The sequence below is a fragment of the Amphiura filiformis genome, chromosome 20, assembly GCF_039555335.1.
Source record: "Amphiura filiformis chromosome 20, Afil_fr2py, whole genome shotgun sequence".
Taxonomy (NCBI): domain Eukaryota; kingdom Metazoa; phylum Echinodermata; class Ophiuroidea; order Amphilepidida; family Amphiuridae; genus Amphiura; species Amphiura filiformis.
The window spans coordinates 34,923,090-34,942,212 of NC_092647.1; positions in this window are offsets into that span (position 1 = coordinate 34,923,090).

The following is a 19,123-nucleotide window of genomic DNA, read 5'->3' on the forward strand; positions in this document are numbered from 1 at the left end:
TGATATAGGCCTACTAAAAGGTTGGAAATCCGCACAAATGAGTAACACGTTTGAAAATAAGAAAACTATTTTTTGTCTGAATTTGTTAACATCAGCAAAACTTATTGAATTCCAATGCAATCTGCTGATAGGGCATAGAGAAATAGTATAATGCCAAAACACATATATTTCCAAAATCCTTTATGGGATATAATCATATAAGCAAAAGGAAAAAACCACTTGAATATCACATTCTCTGTTTTTAATTACAATTGTGGTCGTTTAAAATCAGGGCTTTGGCCTTCATTTTCAAAAAACCACTTGCATTCGAATTTGGGTTTTAAGAAATTAAGTTTCTAGTTTATAGGCCTATCCCGGCCCTATCCAAATTGTGAATTTTAATAGGCCTATTTTAGGTACAATTTCACCTCGTGTGTTCATGCGCCCCAAATCGTAAACATCCCCTAAATGTTCGTGATTTCTTTTCAAATGTGTAGAGATCACATTCACAAGTTCTATTTAGTAAAACACGATTTTCAACACTAAAATTGTCAATATTGTACCGATTTTGTACAATTTTTATGCCAAGTTGGGATTATAATCGTGATTAATTTTTGCCGGAAACCGCAAACTACTACACATTTCACTCTATGCCACGATGTCCCGTCTACCAGGGAAGTGAGAGTAGACTTTCATTACCCTGTTTGCACAAAACGCTACCACATTCTCGGACCAGGAAAGAGAGAGTCTTACTTCACTGCTCTGCTGTAACCCATCCGATAGTTCCTTCTTCTAGCATGCATAGGCCTATACATGTGTTCTACGGGTCCAGTCTGTGATCTTGTCTAGCTAGTTAGCTTGGTGAGCAGCCCATCTCCAATTATTTTGCCTTTTACTTCCTGTATGATATCTTGGACTTTATTTTATTCCTCAAATCTTATATTTGCTGACCTTATCCCTTCTTGTGAATACCAATCAAGACTCTCTCCATTACCTTTTTCGTTACTCTCCTCTCAAGTGATGCTTTTCAAGTATGGGAACCCCAGGTAATGTTCCAACCACAGGACCATCGCACTCATCAGCCTTACCAGCAAAGTTCTCTTGATGATCATCATACATCACCTGAAAGCAAAACTGGAGCAAGAACTTCTTACAGGAAAGGCCGAGGAACCAGAGACATGTTGGTATACCTTCAGATACTGATGGAGAAGATACAGGTGATGAAGTCTTCGTCATGATCATTGGTTATTCAAAGGCGTTTGATTCAGTCAGTCACGTTAAACTGTTTGCTGTAATGGAAAATTGGACTTCCCAGTACATCCTGTACTTCTGCTACAATCCTTGCATGTAAACCAGAGAGAAAAGATCAGGTGGAATGGTGAAAATACAGATGAGATCAGCATGCCCAAAGGCGTAAGACAGGGCTGCATTGCATCACCATAATTATCTTTTCGTGACATACACAGAAGGCGATGAGGGATGCTGATGTGGATACATATACATGACATCAGAGTATAGGAGGCATACCAATATCAAACCTCCGATATGCAGACGACCCCGCACTCCTTGAAACACCAGTATAGAGGCCATAGAAAGATTGGCAACAGCTATAGATATAACTGACAAAGACATGAATCTCAACCTCAATGTGAAGAAAACAAAAGAAGGAAAAGAGTACAACATCACAATAGACGGAGAAGAAGTTGAACACGTAAACCACTTCAAGTAGGCTATCTGGGCTCGGTGAAAACATCCAATGCAAATTTCACGGCAGACATCAGAGCCATGATTGGAATGGCCAAAGGAAGAATGATTAAACTTCAGGATCGGTGGAATGATCGAAACCTTACAACAGAACTGAAAATGAAACTGGTAGTAGTGTACTCCTTTATGGCTTGGAGAGTTGGACTATGACCATTGAAGGCAGATGAGAACCGGGTGCTTGCTGCTAAATGCTAAACATCAGTTGGAAGGAGAAAAGAACAAACAGAAGCATCCTCGAGAAACTTGGTGTGAAGAGACAGCTGTTTGGAGAGTAATTACTGGTAACTAAAAAGTTAACCTAACAGTACTGTGTAGTTTTTACGCAACCGTTTCAACAGTGCATAAATTTATAGTGCCAACGTTGCAAACATTGTGAAAAATCGGTACAGTGTTCAAAATCGTGTGTTTCTAGAACTTGTGACTGTGATCAATCCATTTGAAGAGAGAAATATTTTTTATTGGGACACATTGTATATATAACACTTTTCGAAGTGTTTGGTGGAATGGCAAAGTCCTGGGGCAAAGTTCCAATGTATCAGTCGAAGCTTTTTACCGGTCGGTCATGTTGGGATCAGAAAAAGCAGCGTAGCAGGTCGTAGTCATTACCGGGGGTATAGGTCATTACACCGAAGGATCGATTCATCCCAGGATTTCTTATTACATGTCTGTTAAATTTTAGGATGTGATGTGTCGCGAGCTGCAAAGTCACGAGTATAATAGGCTATAATCAAAGACCGAATTAAAAACATTAGTTTGCGTCTGGCGTCAGGGCAAAGGCGCGACGTGAGTGTTTGCTGACCTGCGCAGTGCGACATTTTCGGTCTGGTTAACCGACGTCATACGCAAACTATAGTGTTTTTAATTCGGTCTTGAATTAAATCACAAACCAGGACGTGCTACTTCCTTCGTGCCGTACGTAGTTGGGACTTTTGAAGCTATAGGCCATGTCTTATCACAGACAGTTTAGGTATCCGAACTTATTGGGGATTGCAAAAGTCTCATTAGTTCTATAGTTCTCTAAATACCCTTAACCCGCACCCCTAAAACAACCACAAAGCCTTACCTAATCACTAAAACCAACCCCAAATCCTTACCCCAAATCACTCAAACTAATCACAAATCCTTACCCAAATCACTAAAACTAACCCAAGTCCTTACCCCGATTACTAAAACTAACCCCAAAATCCTTGCACAATCATTAAACCTAACCCCAAATCCTTACCCCAAATCACTAAAACTAATCCAATCCTTACACTAATCACTAAAACTAACCCAAAATTCCTTACCCAATCCCTAAACCTAACCCAAAATACTTACCACAAATCACTAAATCTAACCCCAAATCCTTACCCAAATCATTTAAATTAACCTCAGAGCCTTACCCCAATTACTAAAACTAACCCAATACTAGTCTAAACCTAGCCCAATATATTTTCCCCAAATAACTAAAACTAACCCAAAATACTTACCACAAATCACTAAAACTAACCCAAATCCTTACCCAAATCACTAAACCTAACCCAATAAACTTTACCCAAATTAATAAAACTAACCCAAATTTTACCCAAAATCACCCAAACTAACCCAAATCCTAACCCCAAAAGCTAACCCAAATCCTTATTACCCAAATCACTAAAACTACCCTAATATCCTCACCAAATTACTAAAGCTAACCCAAATCCTTATCACCTAAATCACTAAAATACCCCTAAATCCTTACCTCAATTACTAAAACTAACCCAAATCCTTATTCTAATCACTAAAACTAGCCCCAAAATCCTCACCCAATCACTAAACCTAACCCAAATTACTTACCCCAAATCACTAAAACTAACCCAATTCCTTACCCCAAATCACTAAAACTAACTCCAATTAATTACCCCAATTACTAAAACTAACCCAAATCCTTATTACCCAAATGACGTAAACTAACCCGAATCCTTACTCAATTACTAAAACTAATCCAAATCCTTACCCCAATCACTAAAACTATAACCTAAAGCCTACCCCAATTACTAAAACTAACCCAACCCCTTACCCCCAATACTAAAACTAACCCAAATCCTTATTACCCAAATATAAATAAAACTACCCTCAAATCCTTACCCCAATCACTAAAACTACCCCCCAATCCTTACCCCAATCACTAAAACTATAACCCCAAATCATTACCCCAAATTACTAGAACTAACCCAAATCCTTACCCAATCACTAAAACCAACCCTATAGCTATTCCAATTGAAATCCATATCCCCCTATTTGGAAGACCTGACCTTAAATTCCCACACTGAGGGTGTAGATATCAAATGGAGTTACCCATTCAGGTAATCCCATTTGAAATTTACACTCCCTGTGTGGGAGATTAAGGCCATGTATTCCATAAGGGGTGTACGGATTTCAACTGAAATAGTCCAAACAGTACGGTATAGGCCTACCTATACGATATGTGACATACGAAAGCGCCTTTGAAGAACTTTCGTACCAATATACTCTCTGATAATAACTTGCCCACCCAAAGACCGCACACCCAAGGTAGTCCAACAAGGGGCTATCTATTCCATTCTTTGTGGATCTTGTGACTATGTGTATAGTGGTGAAATCGGCAGATCGATGAAGGAGAATCCTGCTGAACCACACGGAGACACCGAGAGTGACACACGAAGCTCAGCTATCCCCGATCATGTGTGGCAGAGCCAATATGATTTTAAATGGGACGGTACCAGTTCGATTTTGTACATGTTCATGGAAGCTTGAAACAGGGACAAAGGAGTGAAGAGAACTCGTACACACACCATGGATAAATCTAAGGAGAGACTATATCCTGCACATCGTTTACCTACCTTGAGTACCGAGCAGTTCCGAATCGAAAAACCAATGAAGCTACATTCATCTGTTCCACTGTATGTCATTCTCTAGATCTTGATCCAATCAAGAGCTGCCCTTCAGCCTAAGTTCTCCCTGCCATCAGAAATTGTTCCATCATTCTTGGCGCAATCAAAAAACGGAATGTTGGGCTCAAAACGCTTCGCGATGTTCCGTGTGGAGTCGAGAATCAGATCAGGAAACTTCACTGGTCATTGACGTATAAATGAATCCGTCTATCGCTGGATTCACTTGCATCATTCAGTCAAAAACGTCAGATAAGCCATTCCACCTAGAATACTGTGTGAGGAAATAAAATCTATAGATGTTAACATGTGACTCTATGCTGGCCCCAGAATGACAATGATAATAGATCCAAATAGGGGTTGATCCTTCATGTAAGCTAATCCTAATTTCGAATAACCCGAACAGGGCTGCGGCAAGGATGTATCATTTCACCTAAACGGTTAATGCGGCACTTCGATTTTACGTCACCTGATGTAATAGGAATGTAACGGCATTAACATGAACCTATATGTGAACTTAATCAACATGTAAGGGATGGAGCAGAGCAGGGAACCCAATGCATTTGTCATAGACAAGAAAAAATTCAAATATCAGCTTAGTTTGGAACCTGTCTATATCTACGTCGCCTGGCGTTTCCCGCCTTGCCGGTAGGCGCTGCTGTAGGAGGCCTAGGCAATGCATCTGATGAAGCAGGCTTCGGGTCCATGTCGTTCGATTGGTCGTCTTCTGGAATAACTGGAACATATCCTGTCTTGAAGGCAGACGCTGCTCTAGGCGGCATGCATACAGCCGACGGAGGCCTCTGGCTCACGTCTTTTGTTATGTCGTCTTCTTTACCAGCTGGTGAGTCCGATGGACCGTAGCGAGCACAAGGCGGTCTTTGACGCTGTGGCTTGGATGGTAAGCCTACGATCGCTGCTGGAAGGTAACGAGCACATGGAGGTCGTGGTTTTCGGGCCTGTTTTGATGTCACGTCTACAGGTATCTCTGCAGTGGTCGATGAAAGCTTATAAGCACAAGTAGGCTTCAGCATTTTTGGCTTGATGGCACGTCTTCAGAAAATACTGCAGTGGTCGATGAAGGCTTACGAGCGTCTTCTGGACTAACTGGAGCGTTTTCTGTTTGAAGGTAGACACTGCCCTTGGAGGCATGGAAACTATAACAGCCGACGGATGCATCGGAATCACATCTTTCGGTTGACAATCTGGTGTAGCTGATGGACCGTAGCGAGCACGTTGCAGGATTGGCTTGGTTGGCAAGCATTCCTTTTTGAACCCCGCTGGAAGGTAACGAGCACATGGAGGTCGTGGTTTCCGCACATTTGGTGTAGATGTGACCTGTTCGGGACTCGATGAAGGCGCAAAAGCACGAGTTGGTTGCAGCTTCTTTGGCTTTGAAGGCACGTACATTTCCGCGATGCTTGCTTGCGGTTTGTCTCGTGATGCTTTCTTTCGACTGACTGAAGCAGCCGGTGATGATGGCTGACTAGCACTGGATGTTTTCGGTAATATTGGATATGAAGGCATACATAGTGCCATTATATTTTTACTTAATTCGTCGTCTTCCGAACATGCTGGAGCGTCGGGTGTAGATTTACGGGCACATGGTGTTTGTGGCAGTATGGTATATGCCGGCAAAGAAAGCTCTATATTATTTTCTTTCTGTTCGTCGTCTTCAGTAATAGGAGATGTTGAGGAACGCTTACGAACACAGGTTGTTCGTGGGTAGAATGGGCGGAAATTGCCGCTGTCGTCATTGTCATCTCCAAACGTAGCTGGTGTTGCAGGCCTTGGGGCCAATAATGGCTTCCTTGGATACAGGTGTTTGCGAGTATCATTGACCTGTTCGGCTGATATTCCCAGGTTGGTTCTATTTGCGTGGTGGTTTGACGCAGTAAGCATCCCTGATGGTGTGATGTCAGGCAGGTAACTGGACACACCAATTCCGATGTTATCGGCAAAATGTACTGCCTGTATCAAATATGAAATAGGATGTGCTCAGTAAATAAAAAGGTAGAAAGAAAAAATAAGAGAAATGAAGCATGAACACAAAATATTTATGAATGTTTTCAATCATCTAGGTATATACATTTAGATAAACATAATAAAATGAATATGTTCTAGGGCAAAAAAACAAACATTTGTCTCATGTCTCATGGGAGTTTGAAATCGAATGCGGTATGAGGTTTTTTTATTTTATCAATAAACCAGATGTTCAGGGGGTTATCCCCTCGAAAACTCACTATTTTGGCCCATTATGTTTTGCCAATGGCAATATTTTGAAAATAAGATAAAAAAATGTGAAATACAATTTTATTTTTGGACGTTTTCATCATCAGAAATCTAATGCGCGCTGGGGACATGAGACAAACTTTTGTGGGTTTTTTTTTTGCCTCATCTATACCGTATTCACGTCTCATCCAAGACGTACCATCAGGCTGACTGATCAGGCCTGATTGACCTGTGACACGGTTGGTATGACGTCACAATTTATAATTCATTTTATTATACAAAAAAATATAGAAAAAGACGTGGAACATGAAAAGTAGAAGAGAGAAAATACGGTTCTTTGTGTCGTTTCAGTCATTGCTTGTTGCCCATAGCGTGGAAGCTGAATTCATACACATTATTCCTGTCGTTTTTCACTTGAACTTGACTTCAACCATACAGTTTTAAATGTATATATATTGAATCAATAAACTTCCATACCTTCGGTTTTTTAAGTCGTCGTAGGTTGAAAGCTTCAGGCCGATTTGGCAGCAGCGGTGCCGGGCGAAGAACGGACGGTGGCTGGGACACTATTTCAGGCCGTTTAGGCAGCAGCGGTGCCGGGCGAAGAACGGACGGTGGCTGGGACACTATTTCAGGTTTCTCCTGGTTCTCAGATTTCAAGCCGCTGTTCATACGCGATTGACGATGGTATGTTCTTTTCTGCTGGTTTTCAGATTCCAGTACGCTGCTCTTTGGCGGATGCTGGTAGTATCCTCCTGGTCTGGTTTTGGAGTTCATGACGAGAGATGGAGCGTCTCTGGAGTTCATGATGTTTAGTACATCTCGGCAAGAGGTGAAGCCCTTTGTTGGTTTAGAAATAACTTTGTCCACTTCCTAAAACAATAATATAACATCAATTGCAATAGAAATATTATAAACAAATAGATTACTTTGCTTTGAAAATGTTTCATTAAAATTGTGAAGCTCTGTAATACATTCGTAAGTAACCATGGTAACACATTCGTAAGTAATCGTGGTAATACATTCGTAAGTAACTATGGTAATACATTCGTACGTAACCATGGTAATACATTCGTAAGTAACTATGGTAATACATTCGTACGTAACCATGGTAATACATTCGTAAGTAACCATGGTAATACATTCGTAAGTAACCATGGTAATACATTCGTAAGTAACCATGGTAACCAAGACACATTGACATCAACATTAGCCTACGTTATTAAATCCGGATATTTTGTTTTTGTTTTACCATGCAGCGCAATGTGTTAGCGTAACGATTAAAACAAAAATGACCCCCTTTTTAAAAAATATCGTTTTGTACCCGATAGGTCTCTACTTCGCGACGCTGGTAGGCACATACCCGTCACTTCTAAAGTTGTCCTGTTCGAGTTGCCCCCCCGGGAACCAACTCGAACAATATACGCACCGCACCCAACGTCAAGACATTCAAAGGCCAAGCTAGAAACCATCACAAGATACATCAACCAGTGTTGATGATTATACGTGGCGACATAGATACAGATGGCATACAGTAGTGTAGCCATGACTTTTCAGGGAGGGCAAATATGCAAGGCTAGGGTAAGTGCAACTTTCAAGGGGGACAATTTGACCTAAAATTGTCAAAAAAATGTTAAAATGTACAAAGGCCTAAAATCTTAAAGGAGGCCAGAATCTTGTTGGGGGGGGGGCAAGACTTCTCACAGGAAAAATCTCCCTTTGCCCCTCCTGACTACGTCACTGACGTCATTATAATCATGACATAAAGCTGTAACACTAAGGTCACAGTTGTACAGTTCCGTAATTATGTCAACCAAATGGTCAAAATTTGAAACTATTTTTTATCTCATATCTCAGTAATTTAGATAGTGCACACTATTCTTTTCTGAATCCACACGAATAGATGAACAATTTGATGCCAATTTCAAGAAAATCAGAGCAAATTTATTTTATGTGAAAATTTACCTCTGTTGTGGATGTTCACTCCCAAAACTGCTATATTTACTACCTTGTTTTTAAACAAATAGGTTTCCATATTTTGAAAGTTGATATTGAGGTGTCTTAATTTTGCATCCCTGTTCAGTATTAAGAAATGATGTCATTTTGTTTCATCGTTGCGGACGTACAAATGTTTCCAATTTGTCCCTCTTGCAAACAAAACTGTATCAGTTTCCATCAAAGATCTGAACACTACAGAGCAATTGTAACTGAAACGCAAGTAACTCAAAAAGTTCACTTTCTGTGAATACGTCCGCCACGGAGGTGTTTTTGTGACCTGTCATGCCAACTGAGAATGAAATTGTCAGGTTTTACATTTCTATATCACAGATACTTCAAATACAAGAATTCAAAATCCAAAAACCTCAATAATCTAGAAGTTCTAGGTCCTCAAAGTCTTCTGAATGTACGTCCGTAACTACGGAACCGCCCATCATCAGTTGTGTTTATTCCGAATTAAGTCTACCTGTAACGGGTGCTATAATACGAGATTACCTATATGTTTTAGTCTAGGAGCAAGAGGTTTTGAAAAATGGATGAATTCAACACTCATGTCTACCAATATCTGTTACTTCGAGGTGCTAGTATATAGACCAACCCTCTAGATCACTGCTAGAGGGGCAGTGAATCCCGCAGTGAACTCCAATTGTAGGGTAGGATTTTATGCTAGAGGTCACACATAGGGGTAAAATTGTGAAAATGCTTCGATCTTGTTCGATCAAATTACTGCTCTTGGGACTGGACAAAGGTAATTCCCAGCAAACTCTACGATTACGAAAACTACAAGCAAATCTTCAAAAATACCGAGGGTAGATGAGCAGCAGTCTACTGTAGCTTTGCTCCAAAGCCAACCTATTTTCCACCCAATTGAAAGAAAAAATGAAAAAACCATGCCATATGCCCTCTGACACTATAGTAAAGACCGGCTGGCACGTCGGTCAGTGGACTTTCGCGGTTGGTGTGTGGGGTAGACCAATATCTCAGGTAGACAGTGATCTTTACTGCATAGTGGTCCTACTTTACTTGTTGGTGACTTGCCTATAGTGAAGCTTGCCTTCGGCAAGCTCTGTACAAATACATGTACTGCTGGGTGATGCATAGGAGTGGTATTAATTTTTTACAGAATGGATTGGCCTATATACATTTTCTTTACTAATACTAACTAGTCACTCGCTTGGGTTTATGTTACTTGGGGATCTCTGAATCTTCTAAGGTACTGCGAGGGCTCTGATCAAGAGCTAGTCTACTGTTGACTCCATGACGGACCAGCGGGAACTCGGCACACCATCACGAACTGTTGGCCCTGATTATTGTCGCCTGTCTACCTTCAAACGTCTTATAATATCTACTTATTAGTTATTCATGGGCATTGCTGATGCAGGTATTGACATTGCCGGGATTCAAGAACTTCGTCTTATTACATCAAGCCAACAGTACTGATAAAATTTGGCCAGACGATAGGAACTGGGTTTTAATATTCAGTTCTGATACCAAGCAAAGGCATGTCTTTAGAGTATTGAAGCGGTTTCCGAGAGAATACTATTTGTAACATTCCATGGTAACCCTCAGCTTAGCTTCACTGTTGTATATGCACCCACTGAGTGCTCAACATCTTATGACAAGGGGGAATTCTATTCATCTCTATCAGACGTCTTATAATATCTTATTTGAACACCAGCCTTAACAACTCTTATAAATCTGAGCAGATGGAAGACCTGAAGCTGGCCGACGAGATGGGGAGTTACACCACCACCTGGAAAATCATACATTCGCTTTCTGGGAAGAACTCAAGGAAAGGGGTGAAAGTCAAAAAGAGGGATGGAACAGCCCCAACCAGTGACCATGAACTGCTTGAGGAATGGAAGGAATATTTTAGCTCACCCCTTAACAACGACAGTGGCACAGCAGCTTCTCGTGAAGAAGTAAAGAAGTCAAAGCAATTATAGCAGCCATGAAGACCAACAAGGCAGCAGCATTGAACTGTGCTATAACTGCTGAAGCACTTCAGCAGAGAAGATGAGAAGAAATCTTCTCTGACTTCAGGGAGAAGGGGATAGTATGAATGATATGATTCTCGAATTCTGCATGGAAGTATTCTCAATGCTGACACCGCCACGTCAATGGGTCACAAATGTAATCATTCCACTATCAAAGAAAGGCGACTTCTCTCTCATGAATAACTACCGTGGTATTTCGCTTGTGTCCATTGCCGCAAAAGTCTACAACAAGATCCTTTTGAACAGGATCCGACCTCACATTGATCATTTACTGAGAAGCAACCAGGCTGGCTATAGATCAGGTCGCAGCTGTGCTTAGCAAATACACATTTTGAGGAGGATCATGGAAGGCTTCAAGGAGTACCAACTAATCCCCTTGACAGTCACTTTTGAGGACTTCAAAAAAAGGCCTTCGACTCCATCAACAGGTCCGTCACGTTTTCAGTGCTGCGGCATTATGGAATACCAAAGGTTGTGGTAAATGCCATCCCGGTGCCCTGCAAGGACTCCAGCAGTGCCGTTATGGTAGATAGAAGTATCTCGGAGCCTTTCCAAGTAACCACTGGAGTGCTTCAGGGTGATGTGTTGGCACCATTCCTGTTCATTATCCTGGTAGACTACCTTCTGAAGAAATCTTGCTACAGAGTCATGTTAAACATAAAGCGTGTGGATCGGATTCCAAATGAAACCATCTACAATCTGACCAACACCACTCCACTGGTTGCCAGAGTCAAGATTCATCAACTCAAATTTCTCGGCCATATACTGCGTCTTGAAGACAACGAGCCTGTGAAAGAATATGGCCTTCATATTCCACCACATGGGATAAGCAAGAGAAGTCTCAACACCGCATGCCTCCCGTGCTCCAAACGGCTTGCCTTGGACTGGTCATGTTGGTGATTGAAGTAGGCATATCAGGAAAGTTCACTCAAGTGTTACCAGCGCAGAAAGCCGAATCTCGGACGAGTTACAAAGTTACCAATAGCATGAATAGAATTGCTCTATTTCGTGTGGTAGGCCCAGATTGATATAACACTGAACACAACTATCATGTTTTGCTGCAACCACCGCCATGATCATGATGTTGATAAACAAAGTTTCGTGTAAAGACGCGGCACCGATTGCGTCGACATAGAGTGTTGGTCTTGCACTTGGGGAATCGTACTCGAGAATCTCATACTCAGCGACAACGTTCATGATTCCTACTGAATACGCCATATTTTTCCAACAAGGGGGTACTGAACAAGAAAAACTATGTTATTAATCATTTGGTCATAATCAATTAGTTCAATTGGGACTTTCGCCCTTTTGAAAGTGGAGCTGAATCGATCGAGCTTAATCACTCTAAGAAATAAAGGTTCTAAATAGAACCTTTTTTGTCCTCTCAGGAGAACCCTCCGTTTTGAACCTCTCAAAAAGGTTCTTTAATTTTGGAGAACCCTTAAAGGTTCTCTAAAGAACCGAAAACGGTTCTGTATCACATTTTTGGGGCCATTTTCGACGGTTTTGGAACCAGTTTTGCTTCTTAAGAGATTGCCTCCAAGGGTTTTCTTGAGAGGACCTTTTTAGAAACTTTATTCCTTAGAGTGAGGGGCGGTCACGGAGGGGTGTCGCCTCGATCGACGGCGACCTTGTCAACCCTCTGCACCATTCTGCACACTTACCTTGATCGTATCAACCATGTCTGGAGGAGAGAGTCTCAATACCCGTGATTCGGGACGCTTAAGGACACCTGAAGTAGATGGTACATCTGGGGAATCGTCTTCCAGGTCTTTGGCCCCATCATCTGTTGCCAACAGCTCCAGGAGAGAATCAATGCACGGCGGAGGGTGCGTGATCGTCTCCTCGAAATCCTCGTCTCCCATGTACTTTTCCCATTGTGGAGTGGGCTCACGACCCCGATCTAGATCTGAAAGTAGCAAACATAACTGAACTGAACTGAACTGAAACCAAAAATCATCGAAACTTAAAACTGAACTGAACCGAATTACCTTAATTCAGGCCCAAAAGGAATGAATGTAAAATCTGTTAAAATCAACCATTAAATTACGAAAGAGCGACCAAGACAGTTTGGACACTTACGCAATTATGGACAGGCACCCCAATATGAATGGCGAGAGGAGGTAGTTTATGGCCTATTTTCTGACTGAAATCCTTGTTGCTGTTTTCCAAAATGTGGACACTATTTTTTTTTCCAAAAGTAACTACTTTTAACCAATTTGCTATTGCAATAAAACTTCTCATGCGTCAAGGGCCGTCACATATCAACGACGCATTGCAATTTCCCGACGAGCACATATTTTTGCAAACAACACCAGTGTGGTCTTTTATGGGGTGGGGTGAAAGTGAATTTTACTTTCGTATTAAATCTTGGGTTTTAAAGGGGGGTATAATACCACCATCATTGCTTAAGTATAGCCTACACTGACAGACAATGCCTTTGGTTATTTCGAGGGTTGAATGAATTATAGACCTATACCCCAAAAATTTGCTTATAGAATAGGCCTATATTCCCGAAGAGGTTTAGCCTTACCAGATTGCTTTTTGTCTTTCCCCAAACGACGAGCACGGTTCTTGTGATTGTGACCAGGACGCTTTCGACGAACTTTTTTCTGCTCGCTGACAATCTCTTTATCTCCATCGAAATCAACATCACACATCATCAAATCTGGAATAGGCTTCAGACGGGTGTTAGGCTGAGTATACAACTCCGGAATGTCCAAAGCTGGGCCATACTCTTCCGCTGGAGGCCAATGCACCTTACGTAAAGGCGGTGGTCTTGGTGCGATCTTCGTCTTTTCACCAATAAATTCGGATTGGTTGGTGACATCAGGTCGTGGAGTCCGTCGTGGAGTATCACTCTCATCAACGTCTATCGTCCAGGATATAGATGTTTTTTTCAAGAACTTATCTGGATTATCCTCAGACATCTACAGGTTGAATAAAACCGGGAATAAAAAATAGGATTTACTCATCTTCACATCTATCAGAATGGTCGGATAACGCGTTTTTCAATGGGAAATGAACTTTGCTGCTTGGATGATGTCACGGTGAGGTTAGCATTTATTCCGTATATTAAAAAGCGTGTTCCGACGGATCTGCACTCGACCGGCCTCCTATAAGATCACATCTCAGATTGTATAATTATGCTGATATGAAAAAAATCAAAAATTGTTGTGATAGATGTAGGCTACAGTTAATATTCATATATTCCATTACCTATCTGATGGTACAGTTTTTACACAGAAAATATTAACCTGCCACTCGGCTTTTTCCGGAAGGGTCACAGGGTCGCCGTGACCTGTGCAATAATTACAATTAAGATTTTTCTTCTAACAGCAAGCGTTTCTAAAATGCAGTATGGCGAAATGTGGTGTAATTAGACCCCGACCTAACACGTAACGCGCAAAGGGCTATTCCATTTAATACCCACACTACCCCTGTGGCAGATTTTGAAAATATCTTCCACAGGGGAGTATGAATTTCAAATGGAATTACACATTAAACAACTCAATTTGAAACGCACCCTCCTTCCGTGGAATACTCAGGTTGAATCTTTCTCAGAGGGTGTATGCAATTCAAATGGAGCTGCCTAATGTGTTCATTCGATTTGAAATTCATACTCCCCTGTGGAGGATATTTCCAAAATCTTCCACAGGTGGAGTGCGGAATTTAAATAGAATGGCCCAATGCAATAGCTACATGACATGGCATTGCATTGCATGGCATTGCAAGTGCGATTATCTTGATGAATGCAATTTGCACAAGTTGATTATCCAGCATATGCTTCAAGTGCGTCAGTCATAGGCCTATTGAAAACAAATTGGTTTGGACATTAGGGAAAAATCACCAATTACAACCCTGCAAAGTCACCGATTTAGCTTGATTCAGAGTGTCTGGTTAAGTTTCTAAAATAGGCCCAGTTCTCTAATAATTATGTACTTTAACATCTAGGTATAGGGTTTACTTGTAATAACAATACATGTACAAAATTGGCATCTTTGTAGAGAGCGGGGTAAGGTGAGCCACCCACTGAAGAAGGGAAAATAACGCTGGAATGAGCGTTTTGAGGGTTTCGACAGTATTTTTTGTGGGACATGAGAGCACATCAGACATATCGAATTGCATTCTGAATGTATACGAAGAATGTCTTTCTGATATCAAATAATTTACATTTTTTGAAATTCACGATATAGGCCTAATACAAATTTTATGACAAATTATAAAAATTTGATATTTTTCAAATTTTTGATATATAACAGTACTCGAAGTAAATTTTATAAATCTAATGACATATTCTTAAAGTGTATGTAGCTGGGAGGAAAAAGCCGACGATCAATTGAAAATTTTGACCTTTCATGTTGAAGATATGGATTTTTTTCCCCAAAAGACCTATTTTTTTTTTTTTTTTGTGGAAAAAATCCATATCTTCAATACGAAAGGTCAGAATTTTCAATTGATCGTCGGCTTTTCATCCCACCTACATACACTTTAAGTATTAATCATTAGATTTATAAAGTTACTTCGAGTACTGTTAAATATCAAAAATGTCAATTTTTAATCATTTGCCATAAAATGTGTATTACATTGCGAATTAAAAAAAATCAAAATTATTTGATATCAGAAGGACATTCTTCGTATTCAATTCGATATGTCTGATGTGTTCTAATGTCCCACAATAAAAACTGTCCAAACGTTCATACCCCAGCCCTTAACTTGACACTATATCCTCTATTGTTAGGCCTATGTTTGACATCACTCAGGCCTCTTCAGTATTAGGTTCTAACCACCGACCTTTTTTATTATTTTGCCGCAAAGAAAAATTTTAACCATAAATAATCACTCAATTTTGGAAACCGGATGTTGTTCAAATTCGCGCCAGAACTTTGGGACCTTTTCTCAGATTTCTACGTGTATTCACTTGTCGGAAGCAAATGAGCTGAAAACGGGAAAAATTTTATAGCCTGAATCCTTCTGGCCTCAAAGTAATGGCGGCAGAAAGAAAGAAAGATTTTGCACTATTTAATGTGTAAAATTTTAAGTTTCAAAAGGCCGAAAATTTGCGAGATGAAGGCCCAATTGAAGCCATTCGTGGACAAGTTTTAACCTTTATAAATAAATTACCCGATATTGCTTTAGATGTAAACCCCGGATGTAAACATAAAGTTGCGCACACAGGGGGGTGTCTGAGGGGGGATATGCCCCCCTCATAAGTGAGAAACTTTTGCAAAATGAAGACCTAATTGAAGCCATTTGGTGGACCATTTTTACACTATCATTGCTTTTTAAAACAAAAAAGGGCCCGAACTCGAATTGTAAAATTTTAAATGTAACACTGACACTTTATAGGCCTAAGACTTGAGATTCGCAATTAAAGCATGCATGGTGTTGAATTGAAGTCGGCTCGGAGTCCGTCTTAATAGGCCTACTGACTTTGGTGACAAAATGTGACGGGCCCTATATCGGTGGGCCCGCCGTAATTTTCACATGCTTTTAGGCAGAGGACCCGCCTTCAAGCAAAATAATCACATACCTATATAGACTGACCCGGCTGCGATTTAGGCATGGGCCTACTATAGGCCCCCCTACGTGCAATTTAACCTTTTCCCTTCTCCTTTTCTCCCATTTTTCTTCTTTTTTCCTCCTTTTCTCCTCTTTCTCTTCTCTTCTCTCCTTTCCTCTTTTTTTTTTTTTGGGGGGAACTCCCCCTGAATCCGCGCCTGGCAATATACATTAAATGTAAAAACGGATGAAGTTTATGATAGTAACTTGGACCCCAACATAGTAACTCAGGGCCCGAGTTACCCGAGTTTTTATCTCGGACCCCGAGATATAACTCGGGGTAGTACCGAGATAGTTTTAAAGTGGTATGGTGGGATTAGGCCTAACCCTTAGGCCTATCTAATCCTTCAAAGTCCGAACGAGATCGTACAAATCACGACATTATTTTATCACGGCATTTTTTTTATCGGGGCCGCACATGCACAATCCATTGATTTAACTATGTCAAAGAAACAGAACAATACTAAAATACAAATAAGTAGTATTCCTACCTTGATATCCCGTTATCTTCTACTGATAATACTTGTATTATCTGACTCAAAATAATCGTTTTCCGAAGAATATTTCCTAAAAATAATCGCTTTTCAGAAGAATTTATCCTAACTGAAATATGAACAACTGTAACCAACGATGTCGATAACAGTAGTCAGCGGATGGTCAAGTTTTGTGTTGATTGCGGCAACTGTGAAGCGCGTCATTATCCCCATGGTATAGACGCGTTTGTTACCAAGTGTGCATGGGTATGCATAACATACGCTTACGTACGCGTGAAATTCACGGCGCGGTGGCATTGCGAAGTAGCATTGGGGGTCTGTCGCGCACACGCTTTTAAAAATAAATTGTTTTATTTTATTTTTCCAAGTTTTACGTTCTTGCCAAATCAATGTTGCTATCTACAGTAGATAGCTCAGCATATGCTTAAAATCAGGAAATGCTGTTATCTACAGTAGATAGCTCATGGTTAAATTTGAATTTGTGCTATCTTCAGTAGTAACATGGGAATTTTAGCTATATCCAGTAGATATCATCTTCAGGAGACAGTATAATTTTATGGTTAAAATCAGGAAATATTGCTATCTTCAGTAGATAGCACAAATGGTTGAATCTAATTGTGTTCTATTTTTAGTAGATAGAACGTGGTAAAATATGAATTTGTGCTATCTTCATGAAATAGCGTACGGCTAAAATCGGGGATTTTTGCCATCTTCAGTAGATAGCATATGATTAAATCTGAATTTGTGCTATCTTCAGTAGATAACATGGCTAAAATGTTGGAAGTTTAGCTATATCCAGTAGATATCATCTTCAGGAGACGGCATAATTGTAAATAATCAGGAAATATTGCTATCTATAGATAGCATAAATAGTTGAATCTAGAAAGTGGTTAAAAATGAATTTGTGCTATCTTTAGTCGATAGCATATGGGCGCACGCCACCAAATCACTCCGCGCGCAATGTAATGTGGATGAGTTCCGGTAAAATCGAAATCTTTTTAGAGGTATTTTGGGCCTTTCTGTGGACTTGTAAGGAAAAAGAGAAGCGTGTTATAGCTTAAATAAAACATTGGGACCTATACAAAAACATGAACTTGGATCGGCCCAAAAGGTGCAAAACACAATTTTTGAATAAAATAGGCCCGCGGATTGAAAAATGGCCAGAAACGGGTTTTCAGGGTAGATAAGGGGTCGAAAATGGTCATGTTGCTGTTTAAAAATTTAATCACAAGACTACCCGTACATTGAAACATATATTAAATTTTCATCGATTTGCATTCGATTGGTAGTATTTTTATAGTCAATTTGTTGCCGAAAAGGTCTAAAATCGCGCAGAGAGGCGTGTTTTCACGTGTGTTTTAATGGGACGCTGCATTGGTGGTGTGCGCCCATATGTATTTGTGATCTGCAGTTAGCATAGCAGCGGTGTACGGAAGCACTGAAGGGACATGTCATGTTGTCATGATGACATGATGATGACATAAATGACGACATAATTGACCACATAATTGCAAGTTGTCACGATAAATGATGACATAATTGACGATATAATTGCGAGTTGTCACGATAATTGACATGATAATTTCGAGTTGTCGAGTTGTCACGATAAATGACGACATAATTGACGACATAATTGCGAGTTGTCACGATAATTGACATGATAATTTCGAGTTGTCGAGTTGTCATGATAAATGACGACATAATTGACGACATAATTGCGAGTTGTCACGATAAATGATGACATAATTGACGACATAATTGCGAGTTGTCACGATAATTGACATGATAATTTCGAGTTGTCAAGTTGTCACGATAAATGACGACATAATTGACGACATAATTGCGAGTTGTCACGATAAATGATGACATAATTGACGACATAATTGCGAGTTGTCACGATAATTGACATGATAATTTCGACTTGTCAAGTTGTCACGATAAATGACGACATAATTGACGACATAATTGCGAGTTGTCACGATAAATGATGACATAATTGACGACATAATTGCGAGTTGTCACGATAATTGACATGATAATTTCGACTTGTCAAGTTGTCACGATAAATGACGACATAATTGACGACATAATTGCGAGTTGTCACGATAATTGACATGATAATTTCGAGTTGTCGAGTTGTCACGATAAATGACGACATAATTGACGACATAATTGCGAGTTGTCACGATAAATGATGACATAATTGACG